This window comes from Podarcis melisellensis (genome assembly GCF_964234715.1).
Source record: "Podarcis melisellensis genome assembly, chromosome: 6".
NCBI lineage: Eukaryota > Metazoa > Chordata > Lepidosauria > Squamata > Lacertidae > Podarcis > Podarcis melisellensis.
The window spans coordinates 67,115,321-67,139,370 of NC_138538.1; the positions used below are offsets into that span (position 1 = coordinate 67,115,321).

A 24,050-nucleotide genomic window follows, 5' to 3' on the forward strand; every position below is an offset into this window, starting at 1 on the left:
AGTTGTTAAACTATTTTGTTTACCCCTTCACCATCATCACAACAACATTAATATTTCGCTACTATTACCATTTCTGATATGTAGCTTTCCCAGACCACAAGTTCTCTGGGCAGCTCACAAACTAAAGAACAATCAAATTGCAGTACAAAACAATAGCAGCCCGTAAAACGCTGGCTATTTAAAAGTCCTGGGTAAACAAAAAGTTTTCACCTAGTGCTGAAAAGACCGCAAACATGGTGGAAGACATTTCATAACTGGGGTGTCACTATCAAAAAAGCCACTTGGCTGAGGACTATCAAAGGTAAAGGGACCCCTGATCATTAGGTCCAGTCATGACCGACTCTAGGGTTGCAGCGCTCATTTCGCTTTATTGGCCGAGGGAGCTGACATACAGCTTCCGGGTCATGTGGCCAGCATGACTAAGCCGCTTCTGGTGAACCAGAGCAGCCTTCCCACCGGAGCGATACCTATTTATCTACTTGCACTTTGAGGTGCTTTCGAACTGCTAGGTTGGCAGGAGGAGGGACCGAGCAACGGGAGCTCACCCCATCGCGGGGATTCGAACCACCGACCTTCTGATTGGCAAGTCCTAGGCTCTGTGGTTTAACCCACAGTGCCACCCACATCCCTTCGGCTGAGGGCTATCTGCAGCCATATTAGATGCAACAAAACAAGGCTGAACAGCGCCATTCAAGCAAGTGGAGCAACATTGTGCATTGCAGCTGCAGTTCTCTATATATGTACAGCGGAACCTCGGTTTTTGAACGTAATCCGTTCCGGAAGACCATTCAACTTCCGAAACGTTTGAAAACCGAAAACTGAAAGCGGAAGCCTCAATACAATAGGGGAACTCAAAATGGAAGCCGCGAAGCACGTTCAGCTTCTGAAAATAGTTCGAAAATCGGAACAGTTACTTCTAGGTTTTCGGCGTTTGAAAGCCGAAACGTGCGTCAATGGAGACGTTTGACAATCAAGGTTCCAATGTATTTGGAAGCCTGACTGAACATGGTTAAGATGCACATGGTTGTATCATAAAGTAATTGAGCAAGCTCCAAATTGTATATTTTCAGGGAAATAAATTTTTTAATGTATATCATTTAAAACCTTGAAAACGAAGGGTGCTACTCCCCCCTTAAGGAAACTTGCTACACATTTTTGTTTCGTTTTTGGCATTATATCAGATAGATTCCAGCATAACACAATTGGTTTACATTATCCTTAAAATGAGGAAATAGTGGCAAAAAATGTATAAAACATAGCGCTTGTGTTTATGAAAGAAACATCCATAAAGGAAGAAACATTTTCTAACTTTTCTCATTAGCCCGATGAGAACTGCATCTTTAATCAAACAAAATGCAATGGCTTTCTAATTTTGTTTAAAGTGTTGCAGTACTTACACAAGCCAGATCAGGTTATTGTAAATCTAGAGCAAATTAGAATCATTGGCCTCTGCTGATGCATTCAAGGGTACTATGTAAATCATAAATTTAATGGCATACTAAGACACACATCTGTTTCTATTTTGCAGAAGTTAATAATCTAACTACAGGGCATTTAAACATGACTTTCATCAACTGGAACATTGGAAAAAATAGAGGCTTTTCTATGAGTTGTGCTTAGCTGCATTTCACCCAAAATATGCCGACAGACTCCATATCTCAGTAGTTAGCCACCATATATTAGCTGATTTTTCTCACTGTTTGCACTTCAGCTGTGCATTGCTTCTTTAGCTAACATCTGCTGGAGAAAGTACAGCAACACTAACTGGGCTTGCAAATGTCTGTGGCACACTTATGCCCCCCCTGCCCCCCGCTTCAAAATGTGTTGTTCATGATAGATTAGAAGAAAATGTTAAGCATTTCCTAAGAAATATATAAACAACGTATGGCATAACCATTGTGAAATTTGTGTGGTTTTAATTCATTTCTATAAACAAAGCTGCTCCCAAACACTTCAATGTAATAGTAGTGGAAGTCCATTTGCAAAGAAGAAATGCTTTGTGGCTGCCGCAAATGAGTGAACTATTATGCTCCTAACACAATTGATATACTCATACTATTCAGAGCAAAGGTAAACTAATATATGTTTGCCACTGGTTGGGTACAAGTATAATGTATAGCAAAGCAACAACAACCATAATTTGTTGTCTTAACAATGGTTAAGATCCCATGTGTGTCATGGCTTCACTTGCTAAACTGTGGTTCAATGGCAGATATAGGATGACTTTCGTAAAAAAATAAAATACTGCTTATTAATTTGCTGGCAGAAATACTGGAAAAGTGGATTAGCTGCCTTCACTGTGATTAACACAAGCCATGGTTTGCAAAATAGTTCCCAGAACTGCTAGTTTCTGACTCCACATAAATACCACAATTTTATATTTCTATAGCCTTGAGTAATGTTTGGAGTTAGGATTTTAAAAAATCATTTATTCCTTTGTCTTCAGCATTTCTATCCTGACATTCTTTAGAATTGTTTTTATTTACTAAAGGCCTGACACAGATAATTATGAAGGGATCGCACATGCACACAGTTTCATCAAATATATGGTCAAACTAAAAGCAGTTTTCTGAAATTTTAGACATAAAACCTTTAAAAGCCGGTTGGAAAAAGTCCATCCTAGGCACCCACCAAAAAGTGAGCAGCAACTGGGAAGATGTTTCATTGTCAGAGTGCCACACAGAGGAGGTCCTGCCCCTGTATGATTATTATTAATTTATGCACAGCTTAATGCCAAAATAGCCTTCTAAGCCCTTTTATGAAATATAAACAACAGTTACGCCAACATGAAGTGATAAAATCCAATATTAAAATCCATAACAAAACCATCCTATTCATATATACATGCATGGCAATATGTACATGCATAGTTAAAACAAAACCAATCCCATTAAAACAACGCAGCAATTATAGCAGGAGACTCAGGCCAAGAGATCAAAGGGAATGCTTGTATAACAGGTACATCTTCAAAAGCGGTGGAATGGCAAGACAGATAGTGACTCTTCTATTTCAGTAGGAAATGCATTCCTTAACACCAGTGCTAGTAATGAAAATGCCTGCCATTGCATTAACACAAGCCGATAATTGTCAGGTTGTGGCAAGACTAACTGGGTTCCATCCATTTGTTGATCTTATTAATGTCCTTTCTGGGCAATGGAGGAGAAGTCTGTCTTTCAGGTAGCCTAGTCCAGTTTTATATGTAACAAGACCTTAAAACTTGCTCCATGGCTAAATGGCAGTGCAGGTCCCTCAGCACTTGCATACATGCCTGGTAAAGGGAACAATGTTTAATGTTCTGTTATGTTTTTATATATGTTGGAAGCCACCCAGAGTGGCTGGGGCAACCCAGTCAGATGGGCAGGGTATAAATGATGATGATGATGGAAGAGGATGTCCCTATTTTCACTGGAGAAATGTTGGAGGATATGGAAGCCTGGCTGGATCACAGAGCCCCCCTACAACGTGAACATTTTTAAAGGGGAATGTGACCACGTCCAAAACAGATTGGATTGACTCCAGCTCCTGGATAATGAGAATATGCTATTAATTACTTATGAATAATAGCAATATATTTGTCAGCATGCCTAAAGTAGCTCTATGGATCCTAGCCATAATTCATGAATTTGCACCGCAACAGGCTTAGCCCTGTTATCTATATCTATGAGGATCATATATTACAGATCCTATTCTAGGACGAAGGCCCACAGAAGAAAATTTGGGTTGGTTGGTTGCTTTTCTTCGAAGCAAAGACAATTTAAAGGAATGGTCAGAGAGAAATTTGGCTCTTTTACTCTAATATGCAACGTGATAATAAAAGACTTGGTGTCAGTGCTTCTGGCAGCAAGATAAACCACTGTGTGATGACAGATTTCTAATGATTAATGCTACAGTAAACTCAGAACACAATTGCAGCAAAGTGCCAAGGTTAAAGCATGTTGCAAATTAATTTAAATGGGCATTCATGAAAACGATAATGGCCAACATTTTGATAGCTCATGAAGAATGATCTGATTTCTAAGGAAATTGCTCCAAGGGTGGGAATGGACGTAAGCTAAGGGGGCCAGAGATCAGTTCCTCACTATTTGCAGATTCCTTTTCGCTAATACTGTGCAAGCTGCTCAGTTCTTCTCTTTGAGTGGTGTAAATAAGCATAAAAAATATGTTGCCTTAATCAGTACCACATCCAGTGTGCTGCTATGCCTCAAAGACATAAATATACAACGCTGAAACACACTGAGTCAGTATCCCTCTGCGTTTGTGAGACCTACATACTTATTCTCCCATGCTTCTTTGTTTTATTTCGGCATTGATTTTAGTTATGATGTCAAAGGTCAAATTGGAATACCTGCATGACTGTTCCTGCACCAAGTCCATGGAACAAGAATACTTAGGCTGCAATCTTAACTCCTGGCTGCCAATGGAGGGGTCTTGATAGAGTGTAGCAACCTCACCACCCTAGCACTTGTCCAGACCAGAATTGGGGGCATCTCTCTGGCTGGTGCAGTGAAAAGCCCTAGATCAGTCCTATTGCCAACATGCAATGGCAGTAGGATCTGTGTACTAGGGCCGGGCAATATCTGTTTTTCAACTTTGTGATATATCACCAGCTAAACATTGTGATATACCACAATATATCACAATGTCTGAAATAAGGATGGTGGGAGCTATGTAGAGGCATTGGCTGGCTTCATGGTTTTTCCTGTGTTGTGATTTTTGCTGGTGCCTGCTCTTGTGATTCGCTGCCCCCTGCATGAGGCAGGTGAGAGCTGAGCCAGCAGACTTAACAGGGGCTGCAGAAATCAAGAGAATTATTGGATGACTTCACAGTTTCCCCCACATTGTGGTTTTTGCATAGAGCGCGCACACATCATGATTCGTGATATATTGCCAGGTCAAAAAATTATGTAATCAATATCACAATATGGACTTCAAACTGGTTTTGGACGATACATCGCTATATTGCCCAGCACTACTGCAACGGGGTGAGCTCCTGTTGCTCAGTCCCAGCTCCTGCCAACCTAGCAGTTCGAAAGCATGCAGTGCAAGTAGATAAATAGGTACCAGAGCTCTGGTGGGAAGGTAAATGGTGTTTCCGTGCACTGTTATGGTTTCTGTGCGCTGCTATGGCTTAGTCATGCTGGCCATATGACCCAGAAAAACTGTCTGCAGACAAATGCCAGCTCCCTTGGCCAGTAAAGCGAGATGAGCACCACAACCCCAGAGTCATTTGTAATTGGACTTAATTGTCAGGGGTCCCTTTACCTTTACTGCACAAGATGCCTATGGACTTAATTCCAATTTCATAGAGAGCAAAGCTAAGCAGAAAAGGAACAATTCCCACACAATTCTTCCATTAACATGTCATTTGTAAAACTTACACAAAATAGACGATCAGGCTTGTGCCAATGGGTGTTTCTTGCATCCTCACGTTTGAGAATAACCTGTTCCCTCATACCATTTCCCCACAACTTTTTTATTTGGGGTGTCAATTAGACTATAAATGGCTGCACAGTTCTTGTACTGGAAATCTTCAATAGCATCTTAATGAATTATTTAATGTGAGTATATAATTAGAACTACTATTAGGCATGTGATTGATGTTCTTTGCAACAGTAGCATGGCATTGATATCACTCTTTTGACTGCTGTTTTTAGAAAGGCGGAACCGGGCTTTCAATCAGACTGGAGCAGTATTTGTCAAAAACCAACAGATTTAAAAGCAAATGCTTATTTAAGGAGAGTGGGGAGAAGACGGAAATGTAATATCTTTGATTTCCTATACTTTACTGATATTAATACCCTTGTATTTGTAATTGGGGGGGGGGGAGAGAGAGAAGAACGACCGAATCAGAGACCTTTATATTTGTTGAAACAAAAATGACAGCTCTTGCAGCTGCTAGATTCACACCAGGTGGCTTGACAGAAGCATGGTAAAATGTCAGCTAGAAGGCTTTTCGCTCTGAAGTGGGAGTGGGCTTCATTCCTGGTTTGATTGCATGAGGGACTCACTACCAGACACGTACTGATGAAGTGAATACAATCTTGTTCCTGAGCTGAGAAAGGACCATTTTTATGTATATATTTAAACACATTTTTACCTCCTTTCAATTAAACAACATGGGTTATTTTTCCTCCCCCAATGGCCTGGTTTTGTGCACCACACTGAACCAAACCATGGCTTGGCTTTAACGTGGCACAACAGCAAACCTTGGTTATGGCTCACGGTTAGTTAGGAGAGGTCTAAACCTCTAAGCCAGCGGTTCTCACCCTGTGAGTCCCCAGATGTTGTTGGACTACAACTCCCATCACCCCTAGCTAGCAAGGCTCAGGGATGATGGGAGTTGTAGTCCAACAACATCTGGGGACCCACAGGTTGAGAACCGCTGCTCTAAGCCAAAGTGGTGCCACTGCCCCCCAGATGTTGCTGGAGTATAACTCCCATCATCCTTCACTCTTGGCCATGCTGTGGAGGGTACTACATTGGTTACCATCATGCTAAGCCAAGCCATGGCTTTGCTTGTTATGCCACAGTGGCAAAACAACTGTGGAGGAGCAAGGCAGCCTCAATGTGCTCCCGGGGCGTACACAAGCTGGCACGTTTGTGCTAAGCTGTAATTTGGATGAAATAACAATCGCCAGTAATTATGAGTAGTGTTGAAAGCAATAATAGCAGACAGAAAACTACATCTGAGATTAAAGCCTGAATTTAACTAATGTAGTGTGCTGGCAGAAGCCAGAATAATGAGGTCCCCCGTCCCATTTCCTCTGACAAGTAGAGCTAACTAATTCTAGTTCTCCATTCTCCATCCTCTTCCTTGACGAGTTCTACAAGGACAACACTGAGGCTAAGGTGACAGGCAGTATCCCTCCCTGGACCAGTTGAAAGTAAGAAGGCAGGCAGGTGGCCCCTGGTTGAGGACAGGTTCAGGAGTGGCAATGCCCCCATTCTCCCTAATGGATCAGCCACCACTGGGGGGTGGGGAACAGTTGAAAGCATACCAGGTGGAAGCGGAGGACTGAATCTTTCTGTCTTTCTTCTTATTCACATGGAGGCAGAGCCATCCTGAGTACAGGAATCTGGTGGAATTTACACTGGCTTAACTTAAACTGACATAAATTACCCCTGTTCCAAATGCCATTCAGGAGTTGCGCTGCCGCCAGCTGAGCTGCTCTGAGCCTGGAAGTGGGACGATGAACTTTCAAAACATAGTTTGACATACACCAACCCTTTTTGCTGCCATAAATTTTGCCAGGGTGCCAAGTCACATGGCTTGACTTGAGGTCTGGAATAGGCAGAAGTCGCTCCTTGCCTTGCCCCACCCTTTGGGGGACTTATGCCAGCACAAATTCTGCCAGTTTAATTTCTGTTGGCTGAACTCCTGCTGAGCTAGTGTAGCCCAGGCTCAGCCAGGTTAAGGGAGTGTTGCCAGTGTATCTCCAGCTCAGCTGTGGTAGCCCAAGGTCCATCTATTGCAAACTCACTAATCCCAGCAGATCATGAGTTTGGACTATGCTCTGTTCCCTGAAGCTATGAAAGAAATGGCGAAATGGACAGAAGGAACTAGGGCAGCGGTTCTCAACCTGTGGGTCCCCAGATGTTGTTGGACTACAACTCCCATCATCCCTGAGCTCTGGCCTTGCTAGCTAGGGGTGATGGGAGTTGTAGTTCAACAACATCTGGGAACCCACAGGTTGAGAAAGGCTGAACTAGGGCAATATACTGATGGGAGACAGTGTGTGTGCAGTGTTCCTTTCTCATGTGCTCCTAGACACCACCCACCCACTATGTAATCATGTCATGTCTGGTTTTCCCCTCAGAAATGTTTCTGTTGTGTATTCTTTGTCTCCTTAAACAAAGGTTCCTCTCGAATATTAGTTAATTAAAAATACTAAACTTAATTTCTGCCTAAGGAATGAGGAATAGCTTTGCTGAATCAAATGATCTCCATTTCACCAGAATCTGTTTAAATTAAAAACATCGGCTTCCATAGTTGGGAGGGGGGGAAGTCCTCATCCATGTTAAAATGTTTGAAGCCCATCAATCTCTCTAACCACAAAGCTAATGTGTTCCTTCTGTTTTCTTTGAATGAAATCACCAGAGTGGTTAGATGTTGATTTAACATAAAACAAATGGAAATGGGTGTTTCCTTAGTCATGTGTAGAATTTATTTTGAAAAAAAAGAGAAAGAAAACAATTATCAAGTATTCTGAGTAACTCAATGATTTTGCCATTTATTAAATAATACTTTAGACCAGTAGTCATTAAAATTGATTTGTGTAGCTAACCGTATGATACAAAATACAAAGTATTACTTGTTTGGAAATTTTGTTTTACCCGTGACACCTTTTTTAAAAAAACACACACCCGAAAACAAGAATATTTCATGTTGCCTTTTAAAAGTCTGGAGTGCTACACCTCAAAGCTGTTTTGCACATTTTATTTCCCCACTTTTACATATGTATAGTGATCCTCCTGGCATCTGCACTGGGTAGACAATGCTGTGTGTTCAGAGTTCATGGATCTCAGCTCTTGCAATTTATGCCATTTCCCAATGCTCTGAGGATCCCGGAGGTTTGCCATGGCAGAGATCCCAGCTCACATGTTACAGTGTCACATGATTCTGATGCTAGGGAGACACCTGAGAAAGCAGCCAAATGCAGCATCCGAGCCAGTCTTAAATTAATAGAGTTACGCTAGAGAATTTTAAAAACTCACTAACAATGAAAATAATTTTGTTTTAATTAGGTATTCCCTGCAGGGCTTGCAAACAACAGCCTCGTTACACACTGCAATAAGAGGAACAGTGCACTCTAGAAAGAAAGACCGTTGTGGAATACGTACAGTAATTTTATAGTCCTGTGAAAGGGAGAGGGGGACGTTAAAATTAATATGTGTAAGGAAATGGGGCGTGAGCAGTTTACATTTTTATGAGCCTGGAAGTGGGGCTAAGCAAAGAATCATAAGATTAGTAGATGGTTTAAGGCAGGAACAGGGGACCCTTTTCAGCCTGAGGTCTACATTGGCTCCTGGAGAACTTCTCCAGGGCTGCTTGCCCACTGAAGGCCAGAAGCAAAATGTGGGTGAAGCAACTGAGCTAATTCTTACCAGATAGGCTACACAAAATTAAGAGGTTCTTACTCACATACACGCAAACTTACACCTATGTCTAGATCAGGGTTTCCCAAATTTGGGTCTCCAGCTGTTTTGGACTACAACTCCATCATCTCCACCTAGCAGGACCACTGGTTAGGGATGATGGGAGTTGTAGTTTCAAAACAGCTGTAGAAACCTGGTTTCAGAAACCTGATGAATTATCATACTTCAAATCACTTGAAGAGGGTACAGAGCAGAGGTAGTGAGGGGTGTGGCCTGGATAAAGAGGCCTAGAGGACTGCATTTGCCCCCCCCCCCCCGGGGCTGAGATTTGCTATCCCTGGCATAGGGGTGAGGACTTAGGGTTGAAGAACACAAAGGAGGCAGCAAGGTGGACTGGTGGCCAGATCAGAGGGCTGAAACCAGGAACCAATCAAGTCCCTCAAAAACTGATAGCAAAATGGCTGTCTGGTGTCTGGAGGAGGAGCTTGAAAGGGCAGTGTCTCTTGAGGAGGTGAGGCATGTATTGGAGGTGGAGCGAATGTGGAAGCAGGGATGAGGAAGCAAGAGCATGGCGCATAGGGAATCCCTCTGCAGAAGCACTGGCAAGATGAGACTCTGGAAACGACACAATGGCGACTACACAATTACATCACCTATTCAGTAAAGTAGGCCAGGATCATGACACCTGATCTGATGCAGTGCTGCTAGTGAAGCCCTGGAGATTAAGAAAGAATGAGTTCAGCTCCCTGAGGTCCCATCCCCGTGGTTTACACCACTGGGATTGTACCATATGCTAACGTATTCTGCAAAAGGGGTTCAGACTGGGAGCCTGTCCACAGTGTCACATTCCTGAGAGAGCTTTTCCCAGTGTGCCTTTTAGTTTCTGTAGTGAGTTCCTTTCAAGTTGTCTGCCGCTTAGAACTTACCACAGCGGTTTTGAAACTGTGTTCTGGCAAAAACCTTGGGGCTTCCTGAACGCTTAGCAGGAATCCCTTGATCGGATGTTCTGCCTTTGGAAAAACAAAGCTTCAGGAAGAAATGCTTTGCCTCACTTCAGCTGCACCATGGGATGTGCACAGTTGGTCACTCATTTTGAGGTGCACGCTGAGACTAAGTGAGTCTTACAGAACGTTCCAGAAAGAGTCCAGAAAATTTCACAGCTTCTTCCCCATGAAAAATGGGAACTCTAAATCATCTCTGCCAACTAAAATTGCAGCTTAAGTTAGACACACTCCAGGGCCTTTATGAAAAGGCAGAAATGCAGTTTAAGCCAGACTTGAAATTCCCTGATTTCAAAACTTTATGTTTCTCTCTTAACTTGAATTCTGGTTGGTCTTTGGCAACACAGAGACACACAGAGCTATATTTTGGCCCAAGGTCATTTTCAACTAAAAAAACAAATAAAATTCAACAGTTAGTAATTAGTATCCAGCTGGGGCTGTTATGGTCAAGTACTTGCCAAGTCCCACACTCCATCAGGGGACCCAATGCAAAACCTCAGACACCCCACTGATCCTTCTCCTGTTCACTTGCTCTCTTCAAGTGAGTAAGAAGTGAGTGGAGTAGATGAAAGAACAGTACTCACCTCATCCTCTAGGTAGCTGAACAGATTGGGTCTAGAGCAGGCTTCCTCAACCTTGACCCTCCAGATGTTTTGAGACTACAATTCCCATCATTCCTGACCACTTATCCTGCTAGCTAGGGATAATGGGAGTAGTAGGCCAAAAGCATCTGGAGGGCTGAGGTTGGGGGAGCCTGGTCTAGAGGGAATGGACATGAATGGGAAGTGACAGAAGCAATGAAGGGGAGGTGGCCCAAGTCCAGAAGGGAGCACCACTGAATGCATCTTATGCAAGAGGAGCTGGCATTGGCATTTGAAAATGCAACTCTGTTGATGCATACCTCACCACTTAAAGCAATTGCATCAACACTGGGTGCAAAAGACAGGACATGATTATCACAGTGTGCTTTAGATGATGCTTGGTTTGGAAGCTCCACCTGGTACAAAATGCTACAGCTGGTCTGTTGATGGGGACTACCACTAGAACCTAACTCTGATGCTAAAAAGCTACTTTGGCTGCCCACATGTTAATGGGCCAGGTTCATTGTTTTTGTATTAACTTACAAGGGCATTAATAGTTTGGGCTGCGAATGTCTTACAAACTGCTCAATCCCTTTTGTTCCTGCTTGTTCACTGAGACCTTTGGTGGGGTTTCTGTTGGTGGTTCCCCATGTCTCAGATGCATTCAGTGCTGTGGATTCAATCCTGTGGAACTCCCTCCCAACTGAGTTTAGACAGGCATCTTCCTGGCTGAACCTGACAAAGACATTCTTGTTGCCTTGTGCATTTTAAGGTAGTGTTTCATTTTGTGATGGCTATTTATTGCTTTATTTTCTGTATACTTCCTTTCTATGTGCCATGCTTGGAAATGTTAATGCTTATGAGGTATATAAATATCTTTTAATAATAATAATAATAATAATAATAATAATAATAATAATAATCCTAGTGTGTCTTTTAAGGGTGCATCCTTGGAATATTTCACTTTAGTCAGTATACACAGAATGATTTACCAGGTTCACTCATCCACGGGCGCAGTTGAAGCTTGGAAGAGTCTTTGTTCCGACATGCAAAGGCAAAAGCAAAGCATTATTCAATCAGACTAGACTGAATCCAGACATAGTAGCCTATTGGGAAGATCTATTGCCAGAAAAAGACACTTAAATTTGGTTTAGAGCCAAAGTGGATTAAAGTGTGATTTCAACATTTGTACAACCTTAGTGAGTGGTATGCAATACATCAAGCAAGTCAGTTATTTGCTTCAGAACAGGGTGGAGAGGTGTTGAAAGCTCTTGAAACTTATCAAATGGCCAGAGAATTTTCCAAAATCTGATGTGTTAGCTGCTCTCTCAACCTGGTACCCTCCAGATGTTGTTGTATTATGTTTCCTATCATCCCTGATCATTGGTAATAATATGAGACTTTTTAGTTTTGGTTTACTATGTAAACATATAGATTGGTTTCTTTTCTGGAGCATTCTGGAGTTGTTTCTATGTCTTCTTCTGTACTGAATCTGTTTTCTTTTTGTGGCATGCTGTAGTTTATATCAAACTTTTTTTTAAGGGCTAGAAACTTGCATAAGCGAATGAAAGATAAACGCTCAGATTTTCCCGGTGCTGAATTTTGCACCCCTGCCCATTTTCATGCTTGCAACTGCTTCCAGGAGAAAGCCTTTAATGATTTTTTGCTCACATGGCAGGAGATATAACATGTACCAAGATGTATTCTCCCAAAGTAGCTGCTCATACTCAGCAATTTATCTGTCTAGCAGAGGGAAGAGTGTTGTGTGGCTGTAACTGGGAGCGCAATTTGACCCATTTTGTCAGATAGGTTCAATCACCTTTTGGAAATGTGTTCTCCCCAAGAATGCAGCTGTCAGTACAATTGGCTGAAAGTGTTGTCAGGAACCCTTTCATTAGAGCCCATACACAGCCAAGTTGTATACAATTCCTTGAGAATCATGGCAATAATCCATAACGATTGGCCATTAGGCTTCTCAAGTGCTTTATCCAGTAGGTATTTGAATTGTTCCTACTGGATCAACCCGAATTGCATGTATAGCAGACATGAAGGAAAATGTTACAAAACCTAAAATTAAATAGAATTGTGTTAGAGAAAGGGAGCTGGATTTTTCTACCCCTCCCTCCCCCCCAAAAAAAACCCCACAACCCAGACAAATACACACATCACAATAGTTTTGATTGAAATGGCCCTGCGCTTGAAATTCACTGGCCCCGTGCTACACTCTCTGTGAAAAAGGCCAACTGGGTTGTTTTATTTGTGTGGGTGTGCATTCATTCAATGCCTTTCCATTCTCTGTGGGTAACCTTTGCGGAGTCTGTGAACTCTGCAGTACTTCTAAACTGTGTCATGGCAATCTCATGGCCCGTGGCAAATAAAACCAGACTTTACCAAATTGTTGTGATGCCCCTAGAAGTGTGGCATGGTAAATCGGGCAAAATGGGACAAAAATAAAAAAAATTGAGATCATACTATGATGAAGCACGGTTATTATGTCAAGGCAACTTGTGTAAGTCTGAGCAGGACATCTCCTCTAGACTCTGTGATAAAGGGAATATCTATATGCTCTTAATATCTAGTTCACAGGATACTTTTCACAGGTTACTTTTTCCTCCATATGAACAATTTGGCGTGCGAGCAGCCCTTAGCGCACGGAAAACTAAAGCAGCAGCTGTGATTGGCATCCATTTTTGGAGCATCAGAGATCACAGGCATTGCCGAGGCTGAAATCTGTGAATGGCCACCTTGTGTGAGTTAACGTGAGCGAGAAACAAAAGTTGCAAGCAGTTCCAGGGTAACATATAAATCACCTCTAATGTCAAGTCCAAGTGGAACAAAAAGTGGGCAGCAATAAATATGAGAAGTAAATATAACACTTTCCGTTTTATAACAAGCTGTAAGGATGAAGTATTTTAGTTAAGAATTATATCATGTCATATATATATTTCACCATTATTTTGGTGGGGCTGGTGCATATTGTTTTCTGTAACATTTTATCCCAGATCAATATCCTCTCTCTCTCTCTCTCTTTCTCCCTCTCTCTCTCTCTCTCACACACACACACACAAATAACATATTGCAAACACGAGCAAGATGATGTCAACAATGGGTTATATACTTCACAAACAATATCAGCAACTGAGATCAGATGGAAATGACACTTGAACTTTGCTAAATATTTGTATACTTATTGCAAAAATTGTGGGGATATATAATTAGTGAAATATCTAATTAGTGACTTTTAAACATTATTCCAAGACCCATTTCCTATTGCGGCTCTGATCCCATTAACTAGGATTTAATCAACATTAAGTAACTCTATAGATATCTCTGTTTTCCAGCCAAAAGTGCAGTGCAGCAATCCAGCTACCCAGACATGCACTTTTAGGTTGCAGTGATTGAAAATGCTTAACTCTCCCACTAATTCAATAGGACTTAACAGTGTTTAGCTATAGCTGTGTTTTTAGCTATAGTTTTGGTTTTTAGATTACACAATTCCTTTGGCACAGAAATATTATTTCTAAAGCAATGATTCCTTATGTTGTCTGTGGAACAAAGAAAACACAAATATCTACAGTCCTTACTGAGGCAAAACTTTCACTCTGAGCTGAGCCTCTTTCTTTCTTTCTTTCTTTCTTTCTTTCTTTCTTTCTTTCTTTCTTGACAGCTAATAGATAAGAAGGAATTTCTCTTCTTTATCCTAGCAAAAGAAAAGCAAACACAATAATCCCTGTTTATTGTTGCAAGGTTTGTGACCCAGTCTTGCTCCCGTTCTCTGACTGCACAAAGGTCAGAAACTGCCCCTCTATCAGCAAACTCGCTTTTCAGATTCTTTATCTGCACTAGCACCTATCTTTAGAAACCAGGAATACATTTTTACATAATATGGGTATCATAATGCATTTGATCCATCATTTCATATATACAGACTCTGATTGAGAAATCTCTACAGAGCTAGAGAAATATGCTATTGAAAATCAGTATTGACTTGAGTATTGTTTTCAAATAATTAAAGGAGTCAGTTTTGTGTCTAGCATCTTTCACTTTTGGGTTCTGCCATGTTCTTTGAACAATTTATATCTAGCAAGAGTTGGTGTTCTGTACTGAAGGTGAGAAACAAGCAGGTTTCTAGGTCTCCGTATTTTGGAGATGAACTTTAAAATGTGCAGGCATTACCTGCTGGTCTTTTAGAAGCAGTAACTTACCTGTGTGAGCCATCCTAGCCGTCAGAGAATGCCTGTGCTCTGTAGAGCTCCCTTTCCTCCCCTTCATGATCCACATCTAATATCTTAAGGAACTCTTTCCATAATCCATGTATCTATTTCCCTATGGCTATGTATCCTTTAGCTGCCATTACTCTCTTTTTTGTAGTATGAATGCTCAAGAAAACGCCACATATTCTGCAGTTTAAAAAAATTGTGTAAGCATTGATAGCCTTATCTTCCATGAAGTCGTCTAACCCCATTTTAAAGCCATCCAAGATGGTGGTGATTTTGTGGTAGTTTAACCATATTCAATGTAAAGAAGCACCTCTGAGAGATGGAGAAAAATGTCTATCTACTTTCTCCAAATGATACATAATTTTATACAATGCTTATCATGCCTCTGCCTCCTCTAGTGCCTGCTGTTATCATGTCCAGACAATATGCTGATTTCCTTCTCCCAAACAAGCGCTTTCCTTATTGAGAATCCAGTGATAGAAGGTAAGAGCTGTCTGTAGACCATTTTGCTTCAGAACTTTCTGGATTTAAGTTAGAGGAGACAATGAACCTTTGTAGTCAGAAAGCAAACATGATGCTGCTAAGTTATAACTGTAGCAGTTACAAAACATAAACGTTTGCCAAATATCATGTATACATCTTGTGGCTTCATCTTTGGCTTTCTGACACTGTCCTGACTTCGATCTGGTATTAACTGGACCCCCAAAATGGGATATTCAGTGTAAATTCATTCTAACAGTTTCCTCAGAAACTGGTTCATTGTTCATGTGGGAACAGTCAACATATTTGGATGCTAGGACGCACCTGAAGATCGCTGGCAGTATTTTACAGCAATAAGAAGCAGTACTCTTGAATAAATCGCTTTCCTAAATTTCATGGTGGATGTTACTTTGAAGCATGGAATACCTCTTAAACTGCTTCAGACTATGCTTAAAACCCAAGACTTCAACGCTGTGAAAATATCAAGGATGATAACATCCTGAAGAATGGAAAGCCCCCTCTTAACTACTTCAAATAAGTTCATTTTAAAACTGCTGCTCCGTTTTTCCACATAGTAAAACTCAATTGTGTCAACAGAGCAGAAAGATGGCTGCAACTCTGAAGGCTCACACTGTTAAAAAGCTTTCATTGCCGGTTTCTCTGAGTATCGAACAACCCCATTTTTCTGGTGTGAACTGCATAACTCACTCAGGGAAAGCGACCCCAGGGCAATTTGTGGTGGCACAATGGAGCTAATACAGGAGGACTGGTCCTGAAGCTGAAATAACTCACTCCAGAAGAATGACCCTAGGGCAATTAATGGTGCCACAACAGAGCTAATACTGGAGGCTTTTAAACAACAATTTAGCCTTTTGCAATCATTGCTGCAGGAGGAAAAAAAGAGGGCATGGTCAGAAAAAACAGGACATGGTTGTGATATGGTTGTATCACCTGTGCTCAGAGCTGCAATTATTTTGTACCCGTGGCCATCCCTGAAGGCAGCTCTGAAGCCAAAATATTTTTACACGTTCACACGACCAGAATTTTGTTTTTGTTTAAGACCCACTGATATTAAAAAACAAAAACAAAACATGAATCTTCCCTTACATGAAATCTTGTGGTACAGAATTTATACCCACTCAGGCCAGAACTACATATTACATTAAATTGAGACTAGAATCTGAATGCGAACCGAGCTAAGAAGCTCATGGTAAGACCTTGGCCAGTCACCAACTCTCAGCCTAACCTGCCTCACAGGGCTTTTGTGAAGATAATATGGAGAGATGGAGAGCCCCATGTGCCACCTTGAATTCATTGGAGTAAAGGTGGGATTTTAAAGGCAGTAGCAAATAATATAAAACTGTACAGATGTGGCTGAAAACGAGAACTGCACACTTTTTGCACAGTCAAAAATACAGGCTGTTAAACATATGCACACATATAAAGAACACTAAAGGAATAATGAAACTTGCTGATAATTGGTCTTAGTTTATCATGCTCATGGAGCAATTGGCTCACTAATTATATTGCACAGGTTACATATCTCATAATCTTAAAAAAAAAATGGACTTGAGTTGAACTGATTAGAAGATGAAGGACTACCACAGTGGAAATAAATGGAAGCCATGGAGCCATAATAGCTTTTTAAAAATTACTCCTATGATTATTATTATTTGTTTTAAAAAAGGTTTATTTGCTTGCTGTACTTGCTGGTTAAATTTCTACATAATGACAGTCTCCCAAATTTTAGCAATCTACTGCTGTGTAGGTGGTTGCTTTGGAGACTTCCAATTATGTGCTATACACAACTCTGCAGTTGCATACAGTTGCTTAAGGAGGTCTTTCCTGCCCGAATCCAGGTTCATTAGCTTTGAAATGACGAAGAAGCATAGTTTTGGGAGTTATCTGAGATTCAATGTGGATAAATTTCTGTCGGTAATCAGCAACCATGTTCCCAAACTTCTTTATGCTTGTGCATTCTCACCAAAGGTGAAAGTATGACCCAATCTGACCACACCCCCTTCCAACAGTAATGACTATAAGTTCTGACATAGTAGATAAAGTTATGCTTCGTAATATGCCAGTGACTGAAATTTTCATCCTCCTCCTCCTCTTCTTCTTCTTCTTTGTGTTGCTGGATAAAGTTGCAAATGATTCCCCATCATTTTCTTCTGAAGATTCCCCCAAGTCTTTCTTTCCCTCTTATACCCAAATATTCCCCCCCGGGACAGCTGTACAAAAACTTAGAACAGAACCAGCATGAAAATAACACTATTCTTTGGAAGACTTGAGCTCTGTGGCCTGAAATGTTTAGCCCGCATCTGTGAGGTTGGGAATGTGCCTGCTGACTCTAGTTCTGTGCTCCTACATAATGATGCTCCTCTATGCCAAAAGTCCTACACACGTATGCCCCGATTCACAGGGCACTGGCGGAGTAAGAGGAGTGCAGGGGGAGCGCACTGCCCCTGGCAGCGCAATCCCATTGGGGTGCCATCTCAGCTGATCCCCCCACCTGTGCTGGGCACCACACCCATGCAGGTGGCGCACCCCACCCCAGGACACGAGCCATGTCTTTGCAGCATGCATGCCACACCCCTGTGGGCAGGGTGTCCTGCCCCCGGGACGTGTGCCAGCCCTGCTCTCCATCCCCCGGTGCCGGAGCATGAAGCTCTGCCACTGTCATGGGGGTGCCAAATGTGCAGCTGACCCCCTGGGCAATGTGTGATCAGATTCAGAATAGGATGTATTCAGTGAAGATGTGATATTGAACACATGGGTGCCAGGTTTGGTGAAGAGGTGGGGTTGGGGAGAGGTTCCCCAGCCTCCCCAACTGTTTGCACAGGACACCCACTTATAACTTATGTACAGGAACTTAGATAACACTCTAAGAAATCCTGCATGGGTATAAAGTGGACAAAATAAGAAGCTAACATTAACCAAACCATAATTATATTGATAATGTTTATGTGTGTGCTCAATTTCTGGATGGAAATTAAGCATCAAATTTGTCAAACAGTGCTGTACACTCAACTCTATGTACATTTATCCAGGCTTCCCTTTGTCCTATAGTCGTTATTTTTTCTTTGGTTCCACTGCTTTCCCCAGGAAAACTCACTGTCTACCGCTGAATTGGAACAAACTTGCTCCGATTCAGCAGTGAGGGGCGGGTTTTCTCAGGGAAAGCAGCAGGACAAAAGAAAAACCTACTACATGCCATGCTTAGATGTCATGGACCAAACCAAAGTGTGGATGAGCCCTAAGTGTGTGTGAAGCTATAAAAGTACAAGGCCTTCAGGTATAACCGGAATAAGCCAAACCACTGTAGTCTTAACACAGGCAAATACACTATGAGTTATGTAACAAAGCAAAAATCTAAGCAGCCCAAAGGATTCTCATTTAATTGTGGTGTGTGTGTGTATTGTAGTGGACAGTGGGCTTTTAAAATTGTTTTTAGTTCATACAGTCCTTTCTATGGATCAGTTACATTCGATGTGAGGTGCTAATGTTATGGACAGTTGCAGTGGACAGTGTTGGGCAAGGAGGACTTGGTTTCAAAATCCCTCTTCAGCAGTCATGCTCACTGGGTGTGTCTACCTCACAAGATTGTTGTTTGCATAAAAGAGAGGACATGCCTCAAGAACCTTTGAGGGTGTTATAATAGAGTACCAGTACTTATTAGAAACCAAGGGGACAATATAATCCCTGTGCAATTTGTGAATGTTAGGAAAAGAGCATTTCCTGCTCTGATATCCAGAGCTGTTATCCTTTAGGAGGGATAGGTTATGATGTAACGTTTACAGGATCCCTCTCCATTTCCCCTCAAACTGCATCTTTGAATGAGGCCGAAAGAGGAGTTCTGCCACAATGTAACCTTCCCCACAGCTGCCAGGCCGGGAGATCCATCAAATGCTCATAACGTGTGAGCGAACCCTGGCACGAGAATTTCCGAAAGCCCTCGGATTCCAGACAAAAGAACAGCACTTTTTTCTTTTCCTTTTGGAAAGTGAACGGAGGGGAAGTGGGCAGGCGGGAGAGAAACCCTTCCCCGCAGTTTGAGGGAATTTTCACGGAGGGGGGAGAGAAAGTAGAAGAGCTTCCCTTCTGCGCCTCAGAGGGTCACGGGCAGTTTCGCACCCTTCTTTCGATACGGTTCCCAAGCGTTGTTTCTCGGTTTTCTTGTCGCCCTGCTGCCCTGGGAACAGGGAAAATGGAGAAGGAAGCGGGCGCGGGGAAGGGATTTCGGAGCAAACAAATGAGAGCCAAACACTTTTAAAGAAGAAATGAAAGAAAGAAAGACCCCCCTGGCGTATGGGGAAGGGGTTTATCTGGTCATTTTTATTTATTTAGTTAACAGTTTTCCCGTTCCCTTTGCCCTGGGTCGCTGCGAGTTGATCCCACGCCCCGCAAAGTCGACTGAATTGTTGGGAGGCGCGTGAAGACGGTGAAGAATGGCGGACGGAGTTGGGTTTGCATTTCTCCGTCTTGTGCGCGCGCGCCTGCGCCCTCCCCCCTCAGTCCCCGCCAGACCCTCGGAAGTTCAACTTCGGAGGCTTCCCTGCGCCGCCGTCCCCCCTCACAACTGCCTCCTTCGCCTTCTTCTTCTTCCTCCTCCTCCACTTGGAGAGTCGCACTTGCTGCTCGGCTCTCGCACCCGCCCAGCGTGTGTGGTGGTGGCCCTCCTGCGTTTTGCTATCCCGAGTCGGCGGCGCTAGGCGCAGGCAGCTTTTTACGCACACAAAGGAGAAAGGGACGAGGCAGACAGGGAGAGGGTTTGGGAGAAAGGCAAAAAGCCGGCGACGAAACTTTGCGCGGGTCTGCAGCTCGCCGCCGCCTGCCCTGCCCTGCCCGCCGAGAGGGGAAGCCGGCCGCCAAAGCCTTCCCCCGGAACGAGCGGCGAGGCGAAGCCGCCTGCTCGTCTGCGGCGCCGCGGAGGGGCTGGCGAGGAGGCCCTCTCTGCCAGTGGGCGGACAGCACCCAGTGGGGACCCCGAGATGCAGCCGAGCCTCCTGCTCTCGCTGCGGGGCTGCCCCAAAGCTCCCAGCCACCGCCGGCTGAAGTGATCCAGCGCTCCCTGCCGCCGCCAGATCGAGCCCAAAGCTTTTGCACGAACACCCACCCACACCCCGCGCCGCTGCTTTCTCTTTCTCTCCCCAGCCCACCTCCCCCCATCCCTCCTCCTCTCCTCCCCAAAGCCGTGCAGCCGCAAGCAGCTCAAATGGAGTGGAAAATGGCCAGTGGTGGCAGATCGAGCCTTTAGATTATCTCCTTCACGTTTGGTACTTAGCTGTCTCTAATCTGCTTTTATTTGCCAGAAGCCCCCCTCCCCTTCCACCAGCTCGGGCGGGTGGCGGCGGCGGCGGGGAGACACAAGAAGCGGGGTGGTGGGGAAGAGGAGAATATATATATGTTCCCCCCATATTTTTGGCTGCCGCCGCTTCTATACATGATAATATGTTTATATGATTAGCTGAGCCCAGGGGTGGGGAGAAGAGAGAGAAAGAGAGGGGGTGGAGATTGGAGGAAGAGGTGGAGGCTGGAGGTGGCTCCAGTTCAGAGCTAGTGGAGAGTCCGTGTCAGGACTTCGCAATCCCCAGTCACACACTGAGAGAGAGGTGCATGGACGAAAGGGAGCTGGCAATACAATTCACTGGGATTTTTCCTTTTTTTCTTTTAAGGGCGATTTCACTCGCCCCCCGCCCTCCTTTCCCTCTCCGTCTCTCTTCCTTTCTCTCCCCATTGCTTTGAGCGACCAGCTTTGCTCTTGATCTCCGTTCACGGGGCAGCGGCGGCGGCAGCGGCAGCGTCGAGGAGAGAGGAGAGGCAAGGAGGAGAGGAAAAAAAGCGAAGCTTGAAGAAGGGCTGGAACTGGATCCTGCCAGAGGCCAGGATGCCATCCAGGGAGATGTAAATGAGGCCGACGAGGACGACGGAGAGAAAGGGGGCTTTTCTTTCCGATTTCCCCTTGCGCGCGCGTGTGCCTGTGCTTTGCAATCGCAGCGCCTTCTCCCCACTTCGCCTCCCCGCCGAACAATTGAGTTGATTCCGGCTGCTCCTGTTGGCGTCGCCTTCTTTCCCCCCCCTATTCATCCCAGTCGCCTAGAGAAAAGAGAGAGGACTCCAGGGCTGGTCACATCCAAGACGGTGCTTGCACCTAGCGCTCTTTTGTTGTGGTGCTTTCAGATCGACCAAAATAATTGTTTCGATTTTCCTTTTGTTTTACCTCCCTCCTTCCTCGCTCTCCTCCCTCCACCCCAAACATTTATTTAAAGGAGTGCGTGCGTGTTTTGGGGAAGGAGCCGCGCGCGTTGGGACCTGGAGTGTGTGGGGGGAAATGTTGACTTAACCTCTCGCCGAGCCCCTTCGGCTGCCTGGGCTCTTTTTTTTTGCTCGGACGGAAGGGAGACGAGCAGCCTCCTGGTGTGCGTTTTGTCCCAGCCCAGCGAGCTGCGAAGCCAGCTGCTTTCCTCGCCTTTCGTCGCTTCTTCTACCTAGCCCAGCTCTTTTTCCTTGACTTGCCCGGCGATCCTCCACCTCCTTCCCCTTCTGGCTTTTGTGTTTGCTGGCGCGCCCCCCCCCGGGCCAAAACATCGCCTTTAAACAACAAACAACAGCAACCGCCACCTTGTGATCAGAAAGGGGCTCACCCTGTACCCCCTTTCCCGGGGCACCCCCAGATGCAAGAGGAAGCCCGGCCCGGCTTTGGCTGCGAACCCAAAGGTAAGCGTCTCCCTCCCTCCCCCCTCCCTCTCGGTGTGTGCGGATTATTCGTGGGTGAGATGCTTCTTTCCCACTTTCAGGACCTGTTCGCTTACTTCGATCGCCCCCTTTTGCAAGCCATTTGCATGCACGGGGACTGCTTACTTCGCAGGAGAGGGGTGTGTGTGTATGTGCGTCGGGGGGGGGGTGCGGGAGAAATGCACTGTAGAGCCTCAGCCCTAACCCCCTTTTCCAGCTATGGGAAGGGAACTCCTCCAATAAATCTGTATCGAACTGTTTTCCGTCCTATGCATTCTGATAAACCGGGGCCCCCAATCTTCCATCACCTGGAAAAAAAGAGCTCTGCGCGCCGCATAAACCAAAGTGTGTGTGTGTGAATATGAATGTATATGGGAAAGGAGAGGCATGGGGTGGTCAACACTCAGGCATGGGGAGGCTCGCGATGGTCCTTTTACTTCCTAAATCTTCCTCCCTGGGCAAAGGCAGATCGGATGAGGGTTCAACTCTGAAGCTGAGGTCTTTCCCGGGCAAGTGGAGGGTGGGAAAGAAGGTGACCTGAGAGCGTAGTCACATGTGAAGCGGCGCAGGCTCTAGGGTGGCGATCCTGGAGGGCCTTGGCCTCTTGAAAGGCTGAGAGTCCGGCTGGAGGAGGAGGAGGACGACCAGAGGCAGTTTTTCCCGAGGGCTGTGCGGGCCTGTGATCAGATCCAGCGAGAGCGCGCGCGAGGATTTCCCCCTTGCGCCGCGCGCAGCGGGGCGGACCTGCGCTCCTCCCGGGGATTTGGCGAGAGGTCAGTCCGTCCGCCGGGCTGTTGCAGGACACTTTCGCGCGGGGTTCCCCCTCTTCCAGCCTATCCTCCCTACCCACCCCCCGGCCGCTCGCCAAGCAGATCATTCGCCACGCGAAACCCCCGCGTGGCATGTAAGCTCCCTTAGGAAACGCCAGCAGCTCAAATGCTGGGCGAGTGGGTGGGGGGAAGGCAGAGAAACCTCTCCCGGCTTGCTAAACTTTGCCCGATCCTCAAGAAAGACTGTTGCTCTGGTATTGATTTGACTGGCCTTCGGGTCCCCCTTGAAAAGAAATAGTGTGCAAGGTGGGATTGCAGCAAGTGCTCAAGCCATACTTAATACTTAACTCGAAGGGCATTTTTATTGGGATTCCAGAGGACTTTCTTTACCAGCGAGTGTGCCCAGACTTGTGGGTGTAAAGTGACCTAGCACTGGAAGTGTGTTTGGGGTGGGGGGTACACATTGTCTCCTGTTTTGCAGCTCTTATTTCTCCCGTGGAAAGAAACTAGTGTGGATGTGTGGAGCGGGAGAGGGGTTTCTTTAGGAATCCTACTTCTCTTAGGGTTGGGTGTGTGTGTGAATAACCTCCAAAGGCGGCTTGCAAGTCTCTGGCTAAAAGCAAGAGCCATCTGGATCCTGTTATTGGAGCAAGCTTTTCTCTTCTTTCTTCCCTTTGCTCCAGCATTCTTTGCTATGTGTGTGACCAGCCAGGCAGCCTCCTCACTCTGGGTGCTTTTAGAGTAGAAAGCCTGGTGGCTGATTTCATTCATCTGGCTCTCTCTCTCTGTGTCTCTCTCTCTCTGTGTGTGTGTGTGTGTGTGTGTGTGTGTAGCAGGCCCCTACCAAGTCGTCTTCATGAATTCAAGTGGCCCGCTGAGAGGAAAAGTTGCAGCCCTTTAAGTAAATAATGACTTGTTGCACTTTTATTTTCACTAAAGCACAAGGATGGAGGAGCAGCCTGACTAGCACCCCCCCCCACACACACACCTTGCAAGAGACCTGCAAATAGTAATGAATTATAATCCTTTGCAGTTGTGGCTCTTGAGGGGAGGGATAAAAAGGAGAACCTGTGCTCCATTTTTACTTGTTAGGTATTTAGGACCACCTGGGGACAAGTGGCGTGTTGGAAGATGCTTTTGAAAAGTGTAAGCTAAAGTTGTGATTTA

At 44.6% G+C, this 24,050-nt stretch overlaps 1 protein-coding gene across 18 annotated transcripts in view; it reads left to right on the forward strand.

Moving 5' to 3' along the window:
* ADGRL2 (adhesion G protein-coupled receptor L2) overlaps positions 1 to 24,050 on the forward strand; it is a 244,508-nt gene that overhangs the window by 23,376 nt on the left and 197,082 nt on the right. For 2 of the 18 annotated variants that reach the window (XM_081914087.1, XM_081914086.1), the window contains exon 1: positions 20,609 to 22,095. The exons of 1 other annotated variant lie outside the window; for it this stretch is intronic. The gene's annotated coding sequence lies outside the window, so the exon portion shown is untranslated. Of the gene's footprint in view, positions 1 to 20,608; positions 22,096 to 24,050 lie in introns of those variants that run through there. 15 more of the 18 variants (XM_081914090.1, XM_081914092.1, XM_081914083.1 and 12 more) reach the window with 13 other exon arrangements.